Genomic DNA, 26,423 nt, shown 5'->3' with positions numbered 1-26,423 from the left:
AGGCCAAAGAAGAAGCAAGGTAATTATATGATAACACCTTGTAACTTTTTCATTTATGATACTACTGCCTGGGTATTGGATACCGGAAGCCCTTATCATATCTGTAATTAGATGCAGGGTCTGCAGATCAGTAGGAGATTTGATGAACGTGAGAGGTTCCTGAACGTTGGAGATGGAAGCAAAGTTTCAGTTCTAGCTTTAGGAATTATGAACCTTGTAATCAATTCTCATAATGTAATTCTGAATGAATATCAGTATTGTCCAAGTTTTTTATTAAATATTATTTCTGTAGGCCTTTTGGCCATGTACAGTTATGAATTTTTAATAAAAGAAAACGTTTGCAATATCATTTTGAATGGTGTTACAATGTTTGTTGGACAACTAAATAATGAAATTTACTTACTATCACAGCCTGTTAATGTAGTTCAAACCTCCGGTAAACATCCTAGAATGGACAATATGTCAGAAGTCTACCTTTGGCACTGTAGGTTAGATCATATCAATAAGAACAGGATAAGTAGGTTGGCTCAAGAAGGAATTCTTGAAGTTGGTGATTGTGAATCACTTTCAACCTGTGAGTCCTATCTTCTTGGGAAAATGACCAAGTCATCTTTTACTGGAAAAGGTGAGCGATCCAGTAAACTCTTGGGTCTGGTATATTCTGATGTATGTGGACCCATGAGCTCAAGTGCAAGAGGTGGATATTTCTACTTCATAACCTTCACAGATGACCTATCGAGGTATGGGTATGTCTACCTAATGAAGCATAAGTTGGAGTCATTTGAAATGTTTAAACTATTTCGAAATGAGGTAGAAAAATAAACTGAAAAGTATATTAAAACTCTTCGATCTGATCGAGGAGGTGAATACCTTTCCAATAAGTTTCTGACATATCTTGAGGAGAATGAGATTCTCTCTCAGTGGACTCCTCCTGAAACACCACAGCATAATGGTGTGTCTGAAAGGAGGAATCAAACCTTGTTGGACATGGTTCGATCCATGAAGGAGTTTACTGGTCTGCCGATCTTTCTCTGGGGATATACGCTCGAATCAGCTTGTTACCTTCTAAATAGGGTTTCGAGTAAGTCTGTAACCAAAACGCTATATGAGATATGGATAGGACGTAAGCCAGTACTCTCGCACCTTAGGATTTGGGGGTGTCCGACTTATGTTAAACGTTTAATTACGGACAAGCTTGGACTTAGGTCTGACAAGTGTTATTTCATAGGGTACCCAAAAGAAATCAAAGGGTATTATTTCTACCTACCTGATGAGCAAAAGGTGTTTGTCAGCCTTAAGGCAATCTTTTTGGAAAAGAAGTTCTTTGGTGAAGGGACTGTTGCCTCTAAGGTCGAACTTGAGAAAGTTCGGCAGGTGGAAAAACTGACACAAGTTGCTGAACCTAAACCGAATTTGGTTAGATCAGATCCAGAGCTCATTGTTCCTGCACCCTTAAGGCGGTCTGGTAGAGTACCACATCAACCGGACAGATACTATGGTTTCTTGATCTGGGACGGCGATCCTGTCGAACTTGATGAAAATGATGAGGATCCGATCACCTACATGGATGCAGTGCAGAGACCTGACTTTGAGAAATGGCTAGAGGCCATAAAATTCGAAATGGAGTCTATGAAGGTCAACGATGTGTGGACATTGGTTGACCCATCCGAAGGAGTAAAATCCATAGGGTGTAAGTGGGTCTTCAAGAGGAAGAGAGGCACGGATGAAAAGGTGGAGACCTATAAAGCCTGTCTGGTTGCCAAAAGATATCGTCAATGTTATGGTATAGACTATGACGAGATATTTTCTCTTGTGACAATGCTCAAATCCATTCAGATTATGCTTGTGATAGCTGTCCATCTGGACTATGAAATCTGACAGATGGATGTGAAAATAGCTTTCCTAAATGGAGAGCTGGACGAAGAGGTGTATATGATACAACTTGAAGGGTTCACATCCATAGATGAGTCTAAGGTGTGCAGGCTACAGAGGTCCATTTATGGACTTAAGCAAGTATCCTGGAGTTGGAACATACATTTTGATAGGACGATCAAAACGTATGGCTTCGTTAAGAATGGAGAAGAGCCCTGCATTTATAAGTGGGCTAATGGTCCAGTAGTGGTATTTCTTGTATTGTATGTGGATGACATTCTCTTAATCGGGAATGATGTCTCTGCATTACAAGGAATAAAGATTTGAATGTCGTCACAGTTCTCCATGAAGGATCTGGGAGAAGCTTCCTACATCCTAGAGATGAGGATCTATAGGGATAGATCTAAAAGGTTGCTTGGCTTATCCCAGTCCACGTACATTGATACTATGCTGAAGAGGTTCAGCATGGAGAATTCCAAAAAAAGCTATCTACTGATAGGCCATGGAATTTCTCTTTCGAAGAGGGATTGTCCGACAACACCTCAAGAGAGAGAGCATATGGATAGAATTTCATATGCTTCAGTAGTGGGATCTATCATGTACGCCATGACATGTACACGACCAGATGTGGCATACTCACTAGGGGTAGTGAGTAGATACCAATCTGATCCAGGGGAGAATCACTGGAAGGTTGTTAAAACCATCCTGAAGTATTTAAGAAATACTAAGGACCAGTGGCTTGTTTATGGTGAATTGAACTTGAGACTTATAGGGTTTACAGACTCTAGTTTTCAGTCTGATCATGATGACAGCAAGAGTATGTCGGGATTTATTTTTACCCTTAATGGTGGGGCTGTCTGCTGGAAGAGTTTCAAGCAGCACACAGTGGCTATTTCAGTTTGCGAGGCAGAGTATGTCGCTACATCAGATGCTGCCTAAGAAATGGTGTGGCTGAGAAAATTCATCACCGAGCTCGGAGTAGCACCCTTCCTTGTTGGTCCAGTTCTGCTCTACTGTGACAGTTTTGGAGCCATTGCTCAGGTGAAAGAATCGAAGGCACACCAACGGACGAAGCATATTTTGCGTCGCTACCATCTCATCCGAGAAATCATGGATCGAGGTGACGTTGACCTTTAGAAGATCGACGGAAAGGAGAATCTGGCCGACCCATGCACTAAAGCCATTGTGGTGAAGGAGTTTGATGACTTCAAATCGAAGATGGGTATTAGATATTGCATCGATTGGCTTTAGGCCAAGTAGGAGATTGTTGGAAATAGTGTCCTAAAGCCAATCATCAGCATGTTGACGGTTGTGCTCTTTCTTGTATTAGTATATGAATTATAAATAAATAAAAGTTATTTTGATATTTTTTATCATAAATTATTTCATCTTCTAATGAACTCCTGTGTTGTGGTGAAGTCCTTAGGACTATTTAGACTCGACAAAGGAGGATTTATCGTTTAGTCCTTAAACTTGTTCGCGATCAAATGATACGTTGTTACCAAGGACAACAATGTTTATCAAGCATAGGTCATTGTATGCCATATGAGTTGGTTATCCTCTTAACCAAGGAGTGTGAAAATACTGGTATGGCATACAAGTGAGATGTAAGGGTACATCTATACTGAACGTGATCGACTCTGGAGCTTTATCTGCTGTCAAGATTTGCTCCGATGGAATATGGGTATAAATATCCCTCCGACCTGAGACCGTCATGATGACTTGCAAGCAACTCACTGCACTTAGGCACTGAACTACCTGAATTTCTAATTCAGTGACGGAAGGCTGCTGGGTGTAGTCCAGTACTTGACTTGTCGGTGCGTGTGTCAAGATAGGATTGACCACTCCAGTTCAGGAGCTATGTACAGTCGTATTTCAATTTAGCAAAACCTTGATCAGGGTAGTCCTAGTGAGGAGTCACAGGACTGTTTGAGTTGAGCACGATTCGGATGATCTAATCAGGGTTGACAGTTTAACTCTGAGTCATCCTAAACACAGGGGTCAAAATGATGAATTATACAATAACCATATTCACGTAGGTTCTGAGTGTTGCAATTGTGACTATTCGACCTATCCGAACGTCGGGTACCATTGCTAGATGGTCACTTTGATTAGTACAGGAATTGGATCCTGTGCTACCGGCTTAGGTTCGAACCTGCGGGGTCATACACATTAAAGGTTCCTATCTGATCTGATGGCTGGTGAAGAGTCCTAATACTCGTGGACTTTGAGTCCTATGTGTTTAGAACTCTATGATCGAGAATCAGGATTCTCTAATCATGAGTTCTACACATTTTGGATATCGGGGTCAAGAGTCCCACTAGTTTGGGATTTTTTGATCAAGATTTCATTTCAATGGACTCTGATGCCCGATTGCCCATCAAATTTAGACTCAGTATTTATGAGAGATTTAATTAATGATTTGATCACTAATTAACTCAATTTGATTGAGTAATTATTTTTGGATCAAGTCCAATTGAATTGGATTCAGTTGGGTTTGACCTGATTAGGTTAAGTGTTGACCAAATCGCCAAGGTGATTTGATCCCTGATCTGATCAGGAGTTGGGCTTAGTCAATTTCTGATTTGATTAAAATTTTATTGAGCCTAATTAAGCCTAATTAAGTTGGATTTAACTTAGTCTAATTGTGCCTAACCTATTTTGATTAGGTTGGCTCAATTAGGTTGAAACCACTTTGACCTCATCTCCCTGCGCCACCTCACTTATCTGCGTCCATTTGAATTCATGAGAAACAACTTCTCATGAATTTTCTCCCACACAGAAGCCTTCCCATGCCCTCCCTTGTGCACCATTTATCTGGATAAAGATTAGTTTGTTGGCCATTCAAATTCAAAGGATGTTTGAATTTGAATGGGCAACTAATCCATGCGCCACCCACCTTATCTTGTGCGCCATTTAATCTACACGAGAAAGAGTTTCTCGTGTAAATTCTCCACGCACAAAGAACCCACGCCTCCTCTCTTCTCTCGCCCAGAGTGGATAAGGGTGGGTTGGTTTGCATTTGAATTCAAATTCGATTTGAATTCAAGTGAGCAACCACCTATCTTTATCCTCTCACGCGGATAAGACGCGTCTTGCACTATTTTAAAAGAGAAGAGAAGGTGGGGCGTGCGTAAAATTTTTTTGAGAGAGAATAGTGGGTGTGAGAAAGCCTTGTGCATGAGTTGGAAGTTTAAAAACTTTCGAGAGAAAAAAAAAGAAAAAAAACAAAAGTGGGTGCAGGGTTTTGAGTGAGTACCCTAGGGTTTCTACCTAGGGTTCGAGAAGTGAGAAGGTGAGCTACGAGTGTCGTGAGCCCACCAAACTTTAGGAAGAGCTTCATCAACCTCTCAAGCACCTTTGCTGATGATTTGGAGTATCTGAGGAGTCAACAAATATCGATCGAAGGAGTTCGATCAGTATCGACCGTCGAAAGGGTTCTGTGATGAACTAGCATTCGTTAGGAGCCGATCAGACCGGAAGCTTCATATGGATGATCCGTAGAGGCCAGACATACTGTGTGACTGCATTACGATGATCAAATTCTCCTGATGGTGATCAGATTGTGGCGATCGACTACCCGCACGAAGGTAATGTGTTCTGAACACATAACAGTAAAATATTTACTGTAGAAATTTAAATTTTAAATTTAAATACATGCTATATATATCATATTTAGATCTTTGTGTAGGGTTAATACATATTAATTAATTAGATTAATTAATAATTTTCACTGTAAAATAATAATTTTGAAAAGGTTTTAAAATTATCGTTTTACCCCTGCACTGAAATTTATTTCACTTCTATCATTGTTATTAATTGTTAGTAAAATTTCACAAAATGATATTGAAAGGCTTGAATAAGTCAAATATAAAAGAAGAAGAAAAGATTCTAAAGGGTTGATTATGCTAACAAGCAAGTTAACTTGAGATCTTTTGATTCCTTAGAATATGAAGCTGATTTTCTCAAAAGAGAGAGATTAATTTTGAAATATCTAATTAAATTATCAAGATAATCTAGAGTTGGCTTAACTCAAATCAAATTTAGAAGTTAATATTTTGATCATATAATGGTACAAACATGATAATCATTTTGAGGGATAATTATGATCCAATGTACTTGAAAAATAAAGATAAAATCTTTGCTTGGATTTATAAAATTTTAATCTAAGATCTTTAAGAAATTTTGGAGAATGTTGACACTATAAGAAAAAGAATTTTTGCCAACTTAATATTACCAACATGAAGAGAAAGTGTCGGCAAATTTCAAACACCGCATTCACCTACTAACACTTCTAAAAAGCATCAGCATTTTACAATGCTTTAAAGCGTCAACAATTTACGACATAGAAAAGTGTCACTAGAAGCCATGAGGCATCATTAAAATTCAACTCTCCCCGCTACTTATCCTGTGCCTCCATCCCCAATTGGAAACCCTAAACCTCTTCTTAGATTTCCCTGGTCGACTCTCCACCTTATCATCGTCGATCCTGAGCGAACTCCCATCTCTTGCCCTCACTGGCATCAATCTATCATGCGTGCTCCAAACTCCCTCATTGTTTCACTGTCATGCCACTATCGACCTCGCCCTTGCTGCCCTTTAGCTCCACCAAGATTCTTCTTCACTTCCAGCTCTTGAGGTAAAGTAAATCATTCTTGATTTCTGTTCTATTATTTGGGGATGTTTAGAATTCTCATATTATTTTTGTCAATTTTTGTTGTTCCTTGTGTACTCCTAGTGAGAATTTTATGGGGGGACTCTGATTGCTTTGCAGCCGGAGGGCATTGCTTTCTGGGGTTGTCTATTTAATTGGAAGATCAGAGATTAGGGTTTAAAGAAAATTGGTAGGGAGGAAAGATAAAGGGGTTTAAAGGATTAGAAACTAAGATTGTTGAGGAAGCAAATTGAATTCTTGGCAAGTGTATGCCCCCTTTTCAGGTTACTAAGATTAATTTCAGATTTGTAGTGAGTTTTGGATGCAATTTGAGTGTTGAGCAGAAAGAATCTCCTTTGCTGACTTAAAAAAATATTTAAGAATTTTCTTGCTCAGCCTTATTTTATCAAACCATATACTGTTTACTAGTTCTGAATAGTAATCTATTCACAATTACTTGTTGGGGTGAGTCTACATTCTTCAATTATTTACTTAAACTTGCATTTTTAGACTTCTTGCCTTATTGAGTTTCATAATTCTGATTCATAGTATACAGTGCAAAAAATTTTATTTTGATTAACTCAATTATTCTACTAGACTCTTGGGCCAAAGCAGCATGCACCCATCATTCTTTGTTTGGTAGTCAAGCATCCAATTCAGATTGGTGGATGCCAGCCGATCCTTCCGATTTAACATGTTTCTGTGGATTGTATGGTGATTGTGAGAATCTTGGCCTCACAATCCCTTTAAATCCACTTTGTTGTAGCAAGATGCCAAACAAAAGAGAAATCGAAGAAAATAAAGATCAATGCAAATACAGGATTTAAGTGGAAAAATTCTTTAAATCAAAGAGAAAAAACCACGGATGGAGATAGTTAGAGATTTTTCACTATCTTCAATCTTAGAGATTATAGAGGATAAGGCAAAAACCCCTAGAAAAGCACTCACACCTCAAAGGTCCATATTAATTCTATGGCCAATGCTAATCTACAAGACACCTCTACACACTTGTTGACTGCATGCCTTTGCTAGAAAATTGTAACTTTTTTTATCAGAATTTGGATTTAAGATTATCCATCCTCTTGCTTTCATTTTGACTAGCTTATGATGTTTGGCTGGCCCTTCCCATGATAATATTTCACAAAATTTTTATGTTAATAACTGTGATCTTAGTTAGAGCTTTTAATCAATTTCTTAAAATATTTGGCTAGACCTTCCATGCACCCACTCAATTCATTACCTCTAGTAAACTATTCATTAACCATTCTTCTATGGAGAGTTATTAAGAGGAAAATAAGTATGCAAAATAATCACAATCGTCTATCAAGTATAAATCACTTTGCTACTCTTAGTTCATTGAGTGATGACCCTCTCTGCAGATCAAACAAGGTCAAACCTTGAACGAGGGGTCCTAATAGATTTTTTTCATACTATTAGGTTATCAGATATAGAAGCATTGGCTTACTAACTCTTCCCATATATTCTTCAGGCTTGCAAAGCCATTTACAGACAAAATATTATGTTGTGCAAACATGAAAAGATGTGAACTTTTTTTAGGTGAAAAGTTGTGAACTAATTTAAGAGGTTCCCATGCATCTTTTTATAGCAATGACGTAATCTATTTGATCTTCTGCTTTTCTTCAGTAGTAAGACCACCCTCTGCTATAGTTATATCAACATTCATCTCACATGCTTAGGGTTTTTTCCTAGTTAACAATTGATAGGGATGAGACTTTCAGTGAATAATTGGTAAGGAGCTATTGGTAATAATACATTTTAGTTGCTAGAATTAATTATATCTTTTTTTTTTATATTTGCTAATTTTTTGTGCTTTATTCTATAGTCTATTAGTATCAGAGGATAATAGTTATTATTTTCATATAATGGATAAAAGTCAGATAAATAAGTCAAGATCCAGTAAAGATTATTTTGAAGGAGTCCAAAATTTTATTAAATTTGCTATTGAAAAAGAATCAGAATGGAAAGATTTTTTATCCATATCGAAAATGTGTGAATAGTTCTTCTTTTGATCTACAAATTGTTGAAGAACATTTAATGTGGAATGATTTTGTAAGAGGATATATTGAATAAATATTTCATAGAGAATCCATATCGCTATTTTCATGTAATCAACCCTCACATATAGAACATACATCTGATATTAAAACCAGTAATCTATAAAGAGATCCTGCAAGAGAAGATGATATGAGAGGTTTGCTCAGAGATGCTCTAGAATTTAGTGCTAAAAATTTAGAAGATTTCAGTGAAGGATAAGAGACATCTGTGATGCCTAAGAGGTCTATATTTACTAATCCTATGCATATTGAGAGGCCCCAGCATTTATCTATTGATGAGATGAAACATTGGTATCATAATTTATTAAAAGATTATGATCAAGAACTATATTCAAATTGTAAGAACTTTTGAAATATTTTTTTCTTGTGTGTCTATTTCATTTAAAATATTTGAACAGATGGTCTGGTAAGAATTTTACTATGCTGCTTCAATTATTAAAGGATATATTTTCTGAAGGTACTATTTTGCCAACTTCTTCTTATAAAGTAAAAAAATTAATAAAGAAATTAGATCTTGGATATGAAAAGATTCATAGTTGTCCAAATAACTGTATGTTGTATTGGGATGAAAATGTCAACTATAAATCATGCAATGTCTGTGGATCTTCATGATGGGCATCACATAGAGAAAATAAGGATGATGTATTAAATGAAATGGATGATACTCGGAGTAAGAAAAAATTGACTAAAGTTTTGCATTATTTTTCTTTAATATCTAGATTGAAAAAGATGTATACATCATCGAAGACAGCTTCATCAATGAGATGGCATGATAAAGGTCGTACAAAAGATGAAATGTTAAAATACCCAGCTGATAGTTTAGCATGCACAAAAATTTATCTTTTTAGTGACAACTGTCTTGTGGAAACTATCTAGAGCTATTACTAATACTGTACTTTTTATAACAACTATTAAAACTTATCACTAATATTAATCTTTTTTATGGTGACACTTTTACTCACCACAAAATAACTAGTATTAGTGGCAATTGCACATATTGCCACAGAAAGGCCGCCACTAATAGGTGCCAAAATCACTTGTAGTGATGAATAAGAGACGTCACCATTATTAATACTACTTTTTAGTGACCACTTGATTTATTGTCATTAATAATTATTGATTTATTATCACTAATAGTTATCATAACAGCAATGATAATTAATATATTATCGCTTATATGATCCTTAATAGGTAACAATAATAGCATTGTCATTAATATTGTAGTTATTAGTGGTAATAACATTCTAATGTTACAAATATTGTGAGTATTTATGGTGATATATTAATTATCATCACTAATTACAAGGATATTGATGGCGATTTCATTTATCGATGCTAATACAATGCTGAGTAAGATTTTTTTTTTCTTTTCTATAATACAGAATGAATCAATATCATAAAATCATTAGTATTACTGATTGTTTCTTTGGATATGTCATTAGAAAAAAAAATTATTTTCACACCAGTAAGTATGATCTAATTTGGGAGAAGAAAGATTTCTCTGAATCCATAAAATCAAATCTTGCAAAAAAAATTATAAGAAGAGAGATTTTTTTCAATCCATAAAGTCAAAAGAGATTGCAAGCATATATTAGCATTTTCATCTATATCTAAGCCCTCTATTTCCCACATGTAGTAAATTTCATTCATTAAAACCCTCTAGTAATATGATTTAATCCAATTTTAGGATATCTAGCTAAACATAGTATGCTTTATATTATCTTAAATAGCTAATATTTTTTTAGAAAAGTTTATGCCCTAAAAATTCTCTTAGTGATCTTTTTCTAGATGAAAATATCTCATCATATTTCAACAACCAAACACCACTATCTCTCAGTGACAAAAAAAATTGGTGCTCTACTACTCTCTACCTTTTACACGCCCCTTTTCTTGGTAGTTAAAATCCACATCTCTAAAACCTACCTCCTTCTCATAATCCATAGGTGGAAGTATTCCACCATATTTTTTTTTTTTTTTTTAAATTATATCTCTATAAACTCTCTTAAATGATTTTTTCCTTGTGTGGAAGCATTCCACCTTATTTCAAACACCTCACAATCTCTTATTTCAAAACCTCCAAAAAATAGGGCATCCAAAATCCGTTCTCTCTCCCCCGCCCCATCCCACATCGTACCGTATTTTTTTTCTTTGTTGGCAATTAGAGTCCACACCTTTAAAAACTCTATCTCAAGATCACCTTCAAAAAAAGAGTCCAAATTTCTAAAAATTCTTTCTTATGATGATTCTCCTTGTCCATCTCAAAGGCACACAAGGGGCATTAGATAAAAAGGAAGTGTCTCAAGCTAAACTAATAACGAAAGGCTTCATGCTAAGAAAAAGGCTATCTTGAATTATGCAAATACATTAGAGCAAGAGGTTAAGAAGCTTAGACCAAAGCTTGAGGCTCAGTGGAAAGACATGGAGATGCAACGTGAGGAAGTCAAAATGCAATAAAAGAAAATACAAAACAATCTTTATTTGAAGCAAAATTTTAATAACAACTTGCTACTTTGTTTGAACGATTCACTTAAGACATGATTTCTCATCCACATTCGAGTTTATCTTCATCACAATCCCCTGCTAATTAGGTAAATATAATAATTAACATCATTAATTAGTTAGTTTTCTTTACTAACTTTTATAATTTTATCTTAAGCCTGTATGATAATTTCATTTATAGCTTACTATTTGGCATTTAAATATATATATATATATATATATATATATATATATATATATATATATTATTTATGTAGGGATCCACTGTATGATTGAGTTTTGTTGGATGATAAATGGATGCTACTCCTTTTGGTTACATACTTAGCAGTTGCTCGTTGCTAGTCGATGTATTAAGGAAATAAATCTTTACTTATGTCATATATATTTGACATTTATAATTGGAATGTAGATGAAGACTTGTATTACAAATATTTTAGAGATGGACATGCATAGATTTGGAACTATATTTTTACTGGATAATGTATATTTTAGTTTTTTAACAATATTTTGTAATTATGTGAATGGATATAGCTTTTACAACTCGTGTATGATTATTATATACGTTGATAAAATAACTTTTCATTTGCAATGAATTGTACAGATAAAGATGGGTGTCATGGATCCATAGGTGAAAAAAGAACTATCATATAAAATTTAAATAAAAATAAATAAAATTATATTTATAGTGATGATTACTATCACTACTGTAAAAAGAGGCTATGGCAGTACTTATACGGTGGTAATTTTTAAAACCATTGTCATAGAACCTACAGGAGTAGTTATCCATAACCACTGCCGTAGATTGGACCTACGGCAGTGGTTATGCATAACCACTGTCGTAGGTAGGACCTATGGCAGTGGTTATCCATAACTGCTACCATAGCCGTGACCTACGACAGCAGTTATTGTAACCACTATCATAGGTTTTACCTATCGTAGTGGTTATAGATAAAAATCTATCGCAGCAGTTACAGATAACCACTACCATAAGTCAGACCTCCGACAACGGTTATTATAACCACTCGGTAAGCTAACCTACGACAGTGGTTACGGATAATCACCGTCGTAGGTCCGACCTACAGCAGCGGTTAGTATAATCACTATCGTAGGTTATTTCTATCGTAGCGGTTACAAGTAACCATTGCGATAAGTTATCTAGAGCAGTGGTTATTTGTAATCACGGTGGTAGGCTGGACCTACGGCAGCAGTTCCTATAACCACTGTCGTAAGTAAAAACTTTATCATCATTCCATAACTTTTGATCCAGAGGTCGGATTTCAATAAATTTTTTTTTATTTCATATAATTTTTCAAGATTTACACGACTGTGATGATGATTTTACAAAAAAATATCATTTTACCCCTCAAATTAGAGTTTTAAAAAAAAATTAGTCGATATTTATAACAAACAATTTTGGATGATTGCATGAATCTATAATAGTGAAATCGAATTTCAAGCACATCTTCATCATTCATTATCTAAATAATTATCATTAGAGTATCTTCACAAAAGATCATCTTGATCCGATAGCCTTAGCTTTATCGATCATTAAAAATTTGATTTCAACAGTCACGAACGATCATACGATGATCTGATAGATAAAAATTACCAATTAGTTTGAAAATTTATGATGATAATCTTGATGATATTTATAGTATATTTTTAAAATTTTACTTCAATCAGACATCATTAGCATGGTCAATTTAGCATGAAATAATTTTGACTGATAAATAAAAAATAAGTAATCACAAGGCCAATCGACGTCCGATTGAGATGATTTTTTAGATAAATGATCTTTGTTAGTTCTTTAATCATTTATATGATGGTGATCATAAAATTCAAACCATACATATATGTTGGAATCTACTTGAGCATATCTTACAAAAGTATAAGTATAATTACTTAAGAAATTTAAGAATGAGTTGCAAGTAATATATAGTTTTAGATCGTTCATATACGTACTGTTTGAATTTTATGATTATCATTGTACAAATGATCAAAGTAGTAGCAAAAATTATTTATCCAAAAAAAATTTTATAATCGATGCCGTTTGATCTTTTCATCACTCATTTTTTATTTAACGATTCAAATCATCTCGTGCTAAATTAACCATGATAATGATATCTAATTAAAATAAATTTTTAATAGTATAATATAAATATTATCGAGATCATCATTATAAATTTTTAGATCCATCGATGGTCTCTATCCATCAAATCATCATACGATCATTCATGATTATCAAAATCAAATTTTAATGATCGACATATCTAGGATTATCGGATCAAGGTGGTCTTTTGTGACGATACTCTAACGATAATTATTTAGATAATAAATGATGAAGATAGATTTTTAATTTTAAAATTATATCATATTTAGAAAAAAATTAAAAAAATTATATTCTGTCTCTATAGTAGTGATTGCATAATAGCCACTGCCATAGGTCTATGGCAGTGGTTTACTAACCACTGTCATATCGTATTTATGAAAGTGGTTAGGTTTAACCGCTACCATATCTCTACCGATGGTAGCGGTTAACCACTGCCATAGATTGGATCTACAATAGCAGTTACCACTAATCATTGCCATAGGCTGACCTATAGCAGTGGTTATCTATGATCGCTACGATAGGTCCAATATATGGTTGATTGTGATAGTCCCACATCAATTATGGAAGAAATAAATGACCTGTATATAAGAATTTATTAGTCAATCAGCAATAGCATGGGATTAAGTATTTCGCGATCTCTCTCTCTATCCGAGCCCCACCACCGCTGGCAAACGCCTGCCGTCTGTCAGTGGGCCGGCATCCAACCGCCATCGCAGTCAGCCTATCCATCGCTACCACCTCCGGCCATCTCCACTGTCGCCGCCCCAACCCTCGGCCACCAACTGCCACCCCTACGGGCTCGCCCCTAGCTGTCAACCGCTGTCCTCATCCGTCGGTCGGTCACTGTCCATTATCTATCGGCCATTTTGATCGATCAAAAACTACCATAGTGGTTTGACAACTACTACTGCAGTATCTATGACAACTGTTGGCATAACTACTGTCATAGCTCAACTACGGTAGCGGTTGGACAACCGCTGCCATAGATACTATAGCAGCGGTTGCCAAACCACCGCCATAGCCTCTATGGTAGCGATTGCTATAGCAACAGTTATAAAATTGCTGCCATACCTTTCTATGGCAGCAGTTGTATGTCAACCGCTATTGTATCCCAAAAAATCACGACCATAGGCCATGACGATGACCACGATAGCAGTGATTATCTAACCACTGTTGTAGGCTAGACAACCACTGCTGTAGGCTATAGCAATAGTTTTTTGGGCTATAACAGTGATTTTCAACCACTTTCGTAGCCCTATTTTATAGTAGTGTATCATTAACATTATAATTTTTTTATTATGACATCAGCATCTATCATCACTAGAAAGTAATACTTTTAATGGTGACAAAAATGGTTACTAATTATGATTGAGTATTAGTGACACCAATAGGCTATCTCAATTAGTTTCATATTTAGTGACGAAAAATATTATCACAGATCTATTAGTAGCATGCTGTGTCATCATAAAAAGTAGGACCTGTAGTGGCAATAGTTTGTGTCACTACTTGTTTGTATATCAGTGATAGTATTCGATCGCCACATATGGTATGATCTTTTGTGGTGACAAGGCATTAGTCATCACTAAAACTATTAGTGATGGTCATTTTACTCACAGCCATTTTGGTCGCCACTAATAGTTTTGGTAGCGATATTTAGGCCTTTTTGTGATGACTTTTGATGGCACTAAAGAGCTAAATTTTTGTGCGTGCATGTGTGTGTGTGTGTGTGTGTGTGTGTGTGAAAAGTATTTAATGATAAGGATCCTGATTTTGCCTCAGATATTCATAGTATTAGGTTGGGTTTAGCTACTGATGGCTTCAATCTATTTCAGTTGGAAACCAACCATCCATTTTAGTTTCAATAAAATGTATTTGATAGTACTATATAATTATGATCTACTCCTACACCACCACTTAGAACTGAGATTCTTATACAAATGCATAGTGTGAATCATAGGTATGATAAGATTTTCAAGTATTCTAAGAAAAGAGAAAGAGAAGATGTTGAAAACTCAACGAATGAAGGGTTGATAGAGGATGTCATCATTCGCAATCTTGATATAGGGATATTTGAGGATGCTGACAACTTCTACGATGATGATGATCATGTAGATGAAAGTTGAATGATGATAACACAATGGAGATATCTACACATAGAGTTGTTAAGCAGAGTATTTTTTTTTTAATTTATCTTATTGGGAGTGCAATCTTCTCAAGCATAATCTTGACGTGATGCATATGGAGAAGAATATTTATAATAATTTGATTGAAATATTATTAAATTTTGATAGAAAAAGTAAGAATAACTTAAAGGTATGTTTAGATTTGAAAAAGATGGGCATAAGATAGGTGCTTCATTCTGAAGAGCTTGCTAATGATAAAATTTATATACCTCCTACATGTTACACAATATCCATTCGAGAGAAATATCTTTTCTTGATATTTTTAAAGAGTATCAAGATTTTTGATGGCTATGCATCAAATATTTCAAGATATGTAAATCTTAAAGAGTGAAAACTTTTAAATCTTATAAGTCATGATGGTCACATTTTGATGCAAGATATTTTTCTATTGACTTTAAGGTTATCAATGCCAAAACAAGTTCTTGCTATTATTGCTCAGTTATCATCATTTTTTAAGTCATTATATTCTAAAGTCCTTAATCCATGAGAGCTTGATCAATTAGAATCTGGTATTGTGCTTATATTTTGTCAAATGGAGTACTGACACTTTGCCATATGGAGAAAATCTTTTCTTCTGAATTTTTTACTATCATGGTTCATCTACTTATTCACTTAGCTGCAGAAGTAAAACTTGATGGATCAATATATTATAGATGTATGTATTCTACTGAGAGATGATGCTGCTAAATTTTATTGTTATAATTTAGAATTTTTTAAAAAAATAATGTCATACTCATATTTATATTTTAATAAATTTTTAATTTTTGAAGGTATCTTGTGCATTTAAAAGATTATGTATGAAACAGAGTTTATCCTGAAGGCTCAATTGTGAAAGAATATATTGCTAAAGAGTATTTAATATTTTGTTCAAGATATCTTGAAAGTATAGAGATTATGTTTAATCGACCTCAAAAAAAGTTATGATATTATTGATAACTCAAAAATTTATAAGTTTTCAACTATTGAAAGAGTTTTGGGGAAGCTTGAAAATGTGGTTCTTGACAAAAAATTATTGGCATAAGTCCATCATTATGTATTACTTTATAGTGACATAATATTTCAGTATCATAGGTTAGTATAGTCATATATTGATTTCTTTCATTATCATCATATATAATGTTCTTAATCAATGATTAATTTTCTTATAGCAAATTTTTGGTTGCTCAGAGATGAGCAAACCATAGCATTCGACTTAATGCAGGAATTGAGCAATGATGGTTGATTGAATTATTCTCTAAATGATTTTTAAAATAGGTTAGCTATATATGTGAGGGAAAGAATTGATTTCAAAATATGTTTATTAATATCAAATAATATATCAACAATTTTATCATAATTTTTAGGTATCAATAATGATGGAGAGTAACTATTCAAATGAATTAATTACCATTTCTCAAGGTCCTAACAATATTATCAATAGATTTAATGGTTTCATCATTAATGGATTTAAATTTCATACAAAAGAATATGAAAAATTTAGAAAAATCTAGAATAGTTGACTCATGATAGAAGCATATGAAAAGACTTATTATGATGTACATAAAGATATTTTTGAATTAGATTATTATGAAAGATTTAAAGTAGCATTATTTCAATGTAATTGGGTGGATATAAACTTGCCAAAAGGCTTGAAGCAAGATATGAATGGGTTTATATTTGTAAATCTTTTAAGATTGATACATACCGGTGTGTTGTTAAAGGATGATCCATTTATTTTTTTCATCTCAATTTTCATCTCAAGCTTGTCAGTTATTTTTTGTATAAGACTCGAAAGATAAAGATTGGACTATTGTTGTGAGAATAAAATCTAGGAACTTATATGATATGGAAAAAGGGTTAGAAGATAGGATGATGATGAAAATTATACGCAGTATGTGTCTTACAATCTTGCCTGACTAATAATCTAAATGCTATGAGCTTGATTATAATAGATATTGAAGGAGAAAATATTGACTGATTCTTAAGTGATAAGAGATATTTAAGATGTATACATTTTGTATGAAATATTATATTATATTATCATATTTATTTTATAGATCTTATTTTTTTTAGTAATTCAATCAGTATTATATTTATTATTTGATAATATATGTTAACTGATTTTTATTTCTATTTGTGAATGCTAAGTGTTGTCATTTCTCGATGTAGATGATTCGATGATATTAAATTGCAGACTTTCCAGGATGGATAATGTTTGAATTATGCCCTACAGTCGAGGCAGCCACAGCAGTCCGAGGTCAATCCTTCATGATTCGTGTAGTAGTCTAAGCCATAGAATGATCCTCTTACTGATGAGGATGCTATTATAGATAAGATACATATTCAAAATAATTTAATAAAAATATTATATATTCATGACTATTGAGATTTAAATATTAATTTTGGTTGATTGATTTGTAATATATTTTTTCACTTTGCATTTATTATAGATGTATCCAGGAGAGTACGGATTAGATGTGGACCCACATGGGTCAGAGATATTTGGCATTTGGTTGATGTTAAGAGAATCATCATCTAATGTAACCAGATGGGCAGCCTGTCAATAAGGCTATCAGATTATTGACAAGTTTGTAGATATTGTTGCAAGAAAGGGTCAACTATGTCCTTTAAATTATCATGAAATAGAATAATATGCTTCTTGCATATAAGCTTGAGATTCTACACATAGTATAGGTAAAAAAATGACTAAATAATTTTTATTAATTTAATTTTAGTCAATTAATTATATTGTTTAATAATCGAATATCCTTCTTTACTTCATTCTAGAGTAAATTCGTACTCTTTTCGGATAGCTATAAATGGGTACTGAAGTCTCTCAATCAAAAATGAAAAAAATTTAAGGTAACACTAAAGAGAGACTATAAGAGAGAGGAATTGATAGAGGATGATGTTGTTCATATTTGTCCTCCTGATGTAGATCCTCATCAGTGGAGGAAGCTTTTCATTATTGATTCTTTGAGAAGGGACAGATAATTATATACACTCATTATATATCTTTTGTTATATTAATTATTAACATAGATTGGTCATATATACAAGATATATCACACTCTTTTTTTTATTTTATAGGTATATTCTAATATTGGTAGAGCTGCATGAGTAGCTCCATCTATTCCTCATACATCAGGGTCCAAGAGCTATGCACGATGTAGATAGGAATTCATATGCTTCTTTCAAAATATTTAGCATATTACAAATATTTTAGACTAATTTAATATATATATATATATATATACATATATATATATATATGATCCTCATACATCAGGGTCCAAGAGCTATGCATGATGTAGATAGGAATTCATATGCTTCTTTCAAAATCTTTAGCATATTACAAATATTTTAGACTAATTTAATATATATATATATATATATATATATATATATATATATATATATATATATATATATACATACATATATATATATATGATCCTCACGCTTCTTAGTGAAAGTGCGTATAATATATCACGTATCATACATGTATCATGATACTTATAAATTTTATTGAAACTCTTAGAGTTTATCAATAAAAATTTATGAATTATATATTTTATAAAATTTATATTTTTTATAAATGGATAAGCATGGAAGAGAGCTTGGTCAGATGGAGTTTGACAGGATGACTCATATTCATTGAGAGGGCCATTTTGTTACTAGCGAGTCGAGAGACATATATATTTTTATGTATTTATAATAATTTAGTGTAATGATTTATAGTTTTATTTTTAAGTATAAAATTAATATATTTTTTTTTTGAATATAGAAGAGAGCTTCATCTCTTATTATCGAGCGTGTTGGTGAGTCCTCAGTATCTATGAAGATCCGTCATGCTGAGGCACAGAGCTACTAAGATTGGACCATTATGGTTGAGTGAGGGATTATGGAGTTGGAGTCATCCCCACTCAATTATCTAACATACGTCGATGTACTTAGAATGTCAAAGAGAGCTCTAGCAATGTAGATATTTATATGCTCGAGATTCAGAAAAAGGCACGGATTTAGCAGCATGTGCAGGCACGGATTTAGTAGCATGTGCAGGCACAGATTGAGCAGCAGCTGCCGGCATGGATTGAAGCATATATAGGTGCAGACACAAGTGGAGGTGTGAGTGGAGGTGTGGATAGAGATGATCAGACAGAGCTATGACACTATGATATCCACCATGAGAACTTAGATAGATCAGTTGACATCCATATTACAGACGTTTGTGGACTCTTTTGGGGTACATATCTGACTATATTTATATTTATTCATACGTTTAATAATTTAATTTACATTATGATTTTCATATTATCAACTACTAAAGTTTTTATATCTTTGTTGTAGGCTTTTGGTAGTTCCAGTATTCATAGAGTCAATAATGATCATGCTCCTATGAATCACTAATAGCCTGATATCTCTATATTTCTTTTGAGTTTTATAGATTTCTTTTGATTTCTTCTCTTTGATTGTGCATTGTAATTTATGAACATGATGGACAATATAATTATGACTTTATTTACTTATATAGTATTTATTATGACTTTATGTTTGTGTTTGAATTTTGTTATAAATTGTGGACAGGTTTATGATTGATTATGATGTTATATAGAGTGTTTATTATATCTATGTTGTGTTTGAATTTTTTTTATAAATTTTAGATATATTTATGTATTCCTGTATAGATTATTTTTGGATTATTTTTCTTACAAATATTGGACAGGTTTATGTATTCATGTATGGATTATTTTTGGTTTAATTTTTCTAAATAAACAATTGTCAATGCTTAAAAGCGTCGATAATTTTTTAATTGTTGATGCTACAAAGTATCGGCAAATTTAGTACTTATCGATGCTTCTAAAAAGCATTGGCATATTTTAAGGTACTTTGTGATGCTTTTAAGCATCATTAGTTGCCGATGCTTTTAAACATCAGCAGATCCGACGGGAAAGGCAAGCATCAGAAAAAATCAATTTTTCTGTAGTGTGATTAGAGTTGCATTGCAAAAGTATGGTGGATCGAGTCAAGTAGAAGTAGTTGAAAATATTATTTGTAGTTTGAAATATGTTATGATAGAAGACTTGATTTTTTCAAGTAAAGAGGTTTTTTATTAGTAAAGGGAAGGTGATTACTGAATATTATTGATTATTAGGCTAATTGTGATATGGCTATATTATTCTCTCTCATAGGGTCATCTAGTGTGGGCTACGCTAAGGAATATACTTCAAGCATCTTATGCCTAAAGTTAGTTGATTATTGATTCAACTTCACCTATTTGTTAAGTACCTAGATAAATCATGCCCTTTTCATTCCCTCATGATCTCAACTCTAATATAGAAATCATGATATCAGTACCTTATTTTCTCAAACATGCTGTTGTAATTCAATGATGATCATTTTCATACTTTATCTAAAGTCTATCAATACATATTTATTTCCATGATCACCTTCACAGCCATCGATGATTTGACTCTAATCAAGTTTGGTTATTAACTTTTGTGGGATCTAAATTTGGTTCCTGTATTGATTTCAATCGAGAAAAGATGAGATCCTGGGTTGTAGGTTACTTAAGAGATAAAATTCGAGAGTTGGCCTGGATGTGTTGAGTTATGAAGCATTCTTGAAAAGAATATGTGCTTTAGTATAGAAATGCATATGACATTGTGACTGATCCAAGTGATTAGATTGCTTGCAAGCACTTGAGTGGTGTCATCATATATTTTGTTTGACAAAAATGCCAAGCCAGGGCAAAGTGATACATGTAAGTTAAAGGTTGAGTGCATTTAACTTTGGAAGATCCAAATTTCTTAAATTTCAAAGATAAAATTTTTTAAAGAGGAGAAAATATAAAACTTGGCATTATTGGGCCTGCTTTAGACTAAAGCAGCAAGCCTATCCAAGTTTGAACAAAAAAAAAACAAAGAGAAGAGGGCGAAAAGGCTTAAAATAGAAGATCGCAATTGCTCACAATCGCTCAGTTAACGGCTATGGTTCCATGGCTAGTGTGGATGCTGTGGTCATCATGCCAATCATTGACCATTAAGGTCATTTCCACCCATCGAATAGGCTTCCTTAGTCATTCATTGAGCCATGATTATCTCTTCCAAAACTCAATCTTTAAATCTCCTCCTTCCCTGTGCTTACCATCAAGCTCAGATCCTCCTCCCTCTCCCTTTCTTCCTCATCTTCGGAGGTTGCTATGCTACTATAGCCAATCATTGTTAGCCAAAACAACCAGATCCCTACCTTTTTAATCTCCCCTGTTCCAAGAATTGTTGGCCTCTTTTCCACTAGAATCAGTCACTGATGGCCGTGACCTGCCGTCATTGCCACCTCCAGTGAGCTTCCTCCCCATCCCCTTGTTTTCTTGCCTTGGATGCTGCCACCAAGGTGGCAAGGGGTAATGCCCCTTTCCTCTTCTTTCTCTTAGCTTTTCTATGCACGGCCAAATTGCTGCCTCAAGTCGTGGCCACCTTGGTGCACCACCACCACCCTGCCACTTGGCCGTACCATCGGACCTCACTTTTTTTTCCTTTTCTCCACCACCTCAAGCCATAGAGGACTCTATTTCGGCATGGGAAGGAAGAAGAAAGAAAGAGAGGAAGAAAAAGAAGAAGAAAGAAAGAGAGGAAGAAAGAGAGAGCGAGAGAAAAAAAGAAGAGAAAAAAAAAGAGGGAAAGAGATTCAACCTTTCTGTGAACCTGGCTTATTGATCGGACTCCATTCCGATTGAGTTTAGATCAATTCGAACCATATAAATCTAACTCGTGAGCCGATCCAAACCATAACCTACACTGAGGCTAGATTGAAAGTCTCTCTCTTCATCAATTTTTTCTGAATTGAAGGCTAATTTGATCGTATGATGCTTGTTTCAAAGCTTTCAATATTAAAGGAGCATTGGATCTAGAGATCAAATAGTGAGTCAAAGATCATAAATTTTGAATTCATCGATGGTAAGTTCTATTTATCTCTGAGATTTTTATTAATATATTTCATTTATTTTCAAATTAGAATTTATTCAAAAATTATTAAAATATTTAGAAAATTGAAAGTTTGGAAAGCATGTATCTTATACATAAAATAAAATTCAAAAGAATGGATCAAACATAGTGTCACCCTAGCATGATTATAAAATTTTTAAATAAGATGATTCCTTTATGTTGCATGGTATTACGTTTGTATCAACTTTTGAATGGAAACTATTTTCTTACTTTTAGAAACAAAATATAAAAATTTATTAAAAAATAGTATGAAAATAAGTATATTGGTTACCATAAAAATTATGAGAAAAACTCTATAGTTAGATTATTATGAGGACCCATCCCTCTGAATTATTTTGAGAAGAAATTTTAAAGCAATCCAAAAAAAAAGACTTCACATGCTGTGCACGTGAGAGGGAAAAGAAGACTCCCAATGGTAGTCTTCCTCTTCTCTGATTATGGCTAAGAAAAAGATTCTAATATTTTCAAACTTGGATTAAATCCTTAGAATCCATCTATAAAAGGATGCCCTCTTCCTCCTTCAAGCTCTATCACTGAATATTTGAGAAGCTTCTTTGATTTCTTATCATCTTCTTCATGTTTTTTTTGGATTTTTCATTGGAAAGATTGCCGAATATGTTTTGTTTGATATCACCAAACCAAGGTAACCTGACTTACTCTTCCCTTCCTTTCTTTTTCCAACCTTACAATCCCTAATGTCACCTAGATTTGGACCGGTGAGCTACGGTTTGGGCATAAACAGGGCTCCTCTATTTCGAGGTCCTCTTTCTTTATTTTGCTTCGCCAACTTTCACCGGCCATGGTCATTGTTGGAGCCATAGCTTCACTACCACCGAGAGCCACCGTAGGTGGCCAACCCATGGTCTTCTACTACCACTATTGAGAGAAGAGAAATGGGGAGGGTGTCCCCTATTTTGGAGAAGAAAAGAAGAAGAGAGAGGTTGCTCGCTCTCTACCCTTCTTTCTCTCTCTTCTCTAGTTATTTGATTATCAATTAATTGATCAATTAATAAATTAGTTAATTATTTATTTATTTATTTTCTTTTTCTCTCTCTTAGATTGAATAGAAAATTTTTAGATGGAAAATTTTGAGGACTTGTTTATTTTTCTCTTAGATGAACCAAGAGATCCATGAGGGAAAGAATTCAGAAATTTGTTAGTGGATCCTAGTGAACCTCGGTAGAGGGTTCTAGACAAATAGTCCCTATACCATTATTTTAATGTTAATTTTGACTTTTTAGGAGAATAATTTTGGAACCAAAGAATATCAAATAGGGTTCTTGACATCCAGATCATAAATCTAATGAATTCAATTTGATGATAATAGAGGTAAGAATTTCTAGACATTGTCATCTATTTATATAAAAATTATTTTGTGCATTAGTGATTTTGATTTATGTGATTTTTGATAGTTACATGCTATATACTTATTTGCTAAGTATATGTATGATTCCATATAAAGTTATGTATGACATATCAGTGATTCTGAAGTGGATGGATTTTGAAAATTATTTGCATCGAGTTTTGCAAAAGAATATAATTTTGAATTACAATACATAACAAGTTTGTAATTGAGTTGTATGGCTGTATGTGAGTTACGGTGCTTTGAGCTAGTCATTTTATTAATATCTTCTAACAGGCTTAAAATATGACCATAGTAGTTTAGAATCAAGCACTTATGATTCTCTGAACTAGCTACTTCATTACTATCTTTCTATAAGCTTAAAATATGGCCGTAGTAGTTTAAGATTAAGCACTTGTGATCCTTTGGACTAGCCACTTTATGAATATCCCATCATGGGCTTGAAATATGGTTATAATAATTTAGAGTTGAGCACCTACGGTCTCTTGGATTAACTACTTTCTTGGTGCCCTACCATAGGCTAGCAACTTTGTTACCCTATCATGGATAGCTGTGGTAGTTTATAGGACTAACCACTTTTATTATTTTTTCATGGATTGATTGTGATAGTCTAGAGCCGAGCACCTTAATATGATCGAATCCGATGTATGTTGGTTGAGATAATTGTATGATGAGACTCATTGCATAAAAAGATATATTTGCTATATATGTTTATAAATTGTGATATCTTTTGGCATATTATTTATATGAGTAACAATCATTATTAATTTTTTATTTATTATTATTATATTGATATTGATATTGGTGTGTAGGAATTTTTACTGGACTTAAAGCTCATAACCCTCCTCTTTTTTTTGCTCGAAGTTATAGGATCCTTGTGCTTTGCTAAGATTAGGATTATGATTGAAAGAATTGATTAGATAGAGCATCATTAATATCAATTGAATGATCAAGTTTTATAAATTATACAAGATTTAATATTTATTAATACAAAATATTTGTTATGAATTAAGATCAATAATGTTCATGGGATGTTGAAATTGTAATGAATTTATAGGCTTTGCATATTCTTTAAGACTTGCTCTACAAAGTGTGCTGCCATCGCATGTCCAACCTAGGTGCTGGGTTTAAGATGTAATAACTATGATCTAGATCTAACTAATGGGACTAATCGTTAGCCACATGTAATTAGAAATTAGTTTTTTCTGGGCCTAAATAATTGGAGCTGATCGCCGGCATATGCTGATGCATCACATGTTCATTTTTCAGACTAATCTCTTCGACTTGTTATGAAGTTAATTATGGTCATGTAAATCAGAGCTAGTTTCTTTTTAGGCCTAGCCAGTAAGATTAATCACTGGTATATACTGGTGAATCATGTATTTTGTATTCAAGGATTACTCTCTTCTAAGCCTTAATTATCATAGAGCTCATCATAGCTATAGTCATCGAAGATTGAGAGAGAATTTTGTATTTTACTATTATATATAGCATATTTTTAAAAATTGAAGTTATGTTGGTATATGTATCTAATATTTTTAATTACTATATTTGAAAATAAAAATTAATTATACTTGATCTCTTAGAGATATTAAAAACTTATTGAGCCTGTAAAGCCTATTTCTTTTTTTTTATTCTTTTTTTGGATTCAAAAGATCAATGGGACTTGGGATTGAGTAGTGAGGAGGATAGGATTTTAGATGATATTTGATTAGTTTTATTTTTGAATAAATATTAATTTAGATTCCACGTTAATCATCCTTATTAGATATTGGTGAACTATTTTTATTAAATAAATATACTAGACGTTTGCTTTTATTACCACTGTCTAAGTTTGAATTGATATGAGTATGTATATGAATGAGAAAGCAGGCTTTACATATCCTAAGGGGTTAAACTATAGGGATGTGTGGCTATCTATCGTGCATCCAACTTGGATCATCGAGTTGGGGCATAACAATTTCCGATACTCATTAGGTTGGAGATCCTTATAATTATTGGCGTATAACAGGGTATGCTACTCCTCTTGGTTGTAAAATTAGATGTTAATCCACTAAAAAAGCCATATAGACCTTTATCACCCACAACTTCTGATGTTTGATAGCCTTTAATTATCTAACAAGAGCATGGACTTAAACTTCAAGCTTGCCCTACTCTTCATTGTGACAATGTAGAGCCCACATATTTAATTAGCAACCGTATTTTTCATGCATGGATTAAGCATATTGAACTTGAAATGTATTATTTTCATGATCATGTACGAGAAAGGACATTTGTTGGTGCTACATATAAATAACCAAATTGCAAACATCATGACCAAAGCTTTAGGTCTTTGCAATCCAAGCTGACCATCCAACCTTGGACGTCCACTTTGAGGGAGGATGATAAGGATGAGCATGGGAGCGTTAAAGCAAGATAAAAGCCGTCATAACAGCTACTTACCTTGTAGTCTCTAACAACATCACCTTATCATCGTGTAACAGTATTGGTCATCAACATATGGAGTCTTGTAAACTTCAGTAAAGACCTCCAATTTTAAAATACTTAGGAGCCATTTGGTTGGAGATAATCTGATATGAAAAAATGATTCTCATATTAGATTATCATGTTTGATATGAAAAAAAGAAGAAAGAAATGGTAAAAAAGTTAGTGGACCCATGCTTATTTTTCGAAGAGAGAAGATA

General features: G+C 33.5%; 2 pseudogenes; both read left to right on the top strand.

The window, feature by feature from the left end:
• The first annotated feature begins 15,442 nt into the window (after nt 1-15,442).
• On the top strand, nt 15,443-16,071 carry LOC140856092 (uncharacterized; annotated as a pseudogene).
• Nucleotides 16,072-16,313: 242 nt separating this feature from the next.
• On the top strand, nt 16,314-19,971 carry LOC140856251 (uncharacterized; annotated as a pseudogene).
• Nucleotides 19,972-26,423: the final 6,452 nt, after the last annotated feature.

The sequence above is a fragment of the Elaeis guineensis genome, chromosome 3, assembly GCF_000442705.2.
Source record: "Elaeis guineensis isolate ETL-2024a chromosome 3, EG11, whole genome shotgun sequence".
NCBI lineage: Eukaryota > Viridiplantae > Streptophyta > Magnoliopsida > Arecales > Arecaceae > Elaeis > Elaeis guineensis.
This window is presented reverse-complemented; position numbering and strand designations above follow the sequence as displayed.